This window comes from Cupressus sempervirens, chromosome 8, assembly GCF_028749045.1.
Source record: "Cupressus sempervirens isolate cs-2001-9-10 chromosome 8, ASM2874904v1, whole genome shotgun sequence".
NCBI lineage: Eukaryota > Viridiplantae > Streptophyta > Pinopsida > Cupressales > Cupressaceae > Cupressus > Cupressus sempervirens.
Genome location: NC_143125.1, coordinates 509,364,226 through 509,366,001, shown reverse-complemented (window position 1 = coordinate 509,366,001; position 1,776 = coordinate 509,364,226). Strand labels below are relative to the sequence as shown.

Below are 1,776 nucleotides of genomic sequence, written 5' to 3'. Positions count from 1 at the left end.
ACCAAAAGAATATGCAAACCACCAACAGGCCAATAGTCATAAACGACAGACTGACATCAATTTGGAAAAATTCGAACAACGAGGGAATTCAGCAGGCTTGGAATACAATGAGCCTGCCCTTGGGGATAAAATGAAGCATGATACAAATTGATTTGCAAAATTTCTTACAATTTGAGATGCAATGGTGTGTTCCGGTCCTATTCAAATCTATGAAAGATTTTATTTGATTGCATATATCTGATATTTCGCCCTGTTCGTATCACTGACAGATTTGATTTGATTGATTTTTCTGATGGCTGAAAGCATTTGCCAAGCAACTGAAAACCATTAACAAACTTACCACTTGTACTATCACCGTCGCACAGATTTGAATGAAATGTCCACTTATAATAGTCTATCGGCTAAAAACAACCATATTACTTTTAGGGCCCGTTTGGTTGCAGGTGTAGGAATAGAGAATTAGAATGGAAATTTTGAATAGGAATAGAAATGAAGAATGACAATGGAAAAGACCAATCTCATTCTTCTTTGGTGCCGCTATTAAAAGACCAATCCCATTCTTGTTTGGAAAAGATTCAGCAAGTCCATCTGAACCCAATTTCAGCACTAATTCCGTTTTGTCCACATCATCTGAGAGATCCAGTGGCAGTGCTTTACTTTTTCAAAGTGTCTCGCTGAAATGCTTTCTCCGCTGCAAGGGATTTAAATCCTCTCTGCATCGATTTCATTGAAGTTGTCGTAGCCGAACTCAGCATTGTCTTTGATCTATGCAAATAATCTTACATTGGAAATCATTAACCAAAAAACAAAAACTACTGACCAGTGCCACCAAGAAATCATTACTGAGTAGTAGAGAAATGGCGAACACAGACCCTGGACCCGACGGAATCATAAAATTTGATTAAGTGAGATGAGAATAGGAAGGGGCGTTCCAATTAAAGTATTTTTGAGATTTGATAAAAGCTCATTTTAGGCTATAATGGAAATACGTAATCCTATTCTCCATTCCAATTCTGCCAACCAAACTATTCACGAGCCCTTATAAAACTGGGTGCTAACTTGGGATAACATTAAATGAGTCCATAAGCTTCCAAATCTGAATCAATATATACTAATTTTTAAGTTAGCAAAACTCGTGCTAATGATTTGCCTTAATAATGTTAAATCACCTTTCATATAATTATAGAAACTTTTCTGTTCACCGCTATAAGAATTAAATTCGGAAGAACAAAACAGAAAAACGAAGAAGGGGATTATAAAATGATTAGGCAGAGTAAAATACCATTGCCAAACTGGCAGAGAAGGAAAAAATAGATCATATTCGTCGCCTGAGAGATTCGGACTCTCGCGGGGAAACCCCATGTACTTAGCAGGCACACGCCTTAACCACTCGGCCAAAGCGACATACTTTTTATCCTTATAAACCTTACTCGTTAACATAGATAAAGCTCATTTCTCCGAATTTGTCAGCCGAGCAATATATACAATTTGTTAAAATTTGATAATAATACAGAGTTCTACATATGATTCCTATAGTGACAACATTTCTCTTTTTGGTGTTGCTATGTGCATATCATTCATGTCATTATAGGGAACTTATATTCTTAGTGGCTCTCTTTCAATTAATTTTTATCACCAAAATTACTCTATTTCTAAAGTTAAAAATCAGATTTATTTTTAAATTAATTTCTTATCGTTAATTTCTCATTTTCGATTGGTTGGGACGAAATTTTCTGGGGTAAAATTGATTTACTACCCAAAAGGATGTCTATACTT

The 1,776-nt window shown here is 35.5% G+C and overlaps 1 non-coding gene across 1 annotated transcript; it reads right to left on the bottom strand.

Annotated features, from left to right (window-relative positions):
* Window positions 1–1,322: 1,322 nt before the first annotated feature.
* On the bottom strand, window positions 1,323–1,404 carry TRNAS-GCU (transfer RNA serine (anticodon GCU)). Its single transcript has one exon. It is a non-coding gene; the product is annotated as a tRNA-Ser (tRNA).
* Window positions 1,405–1,776: the final 372 nt, after the last annotated feature.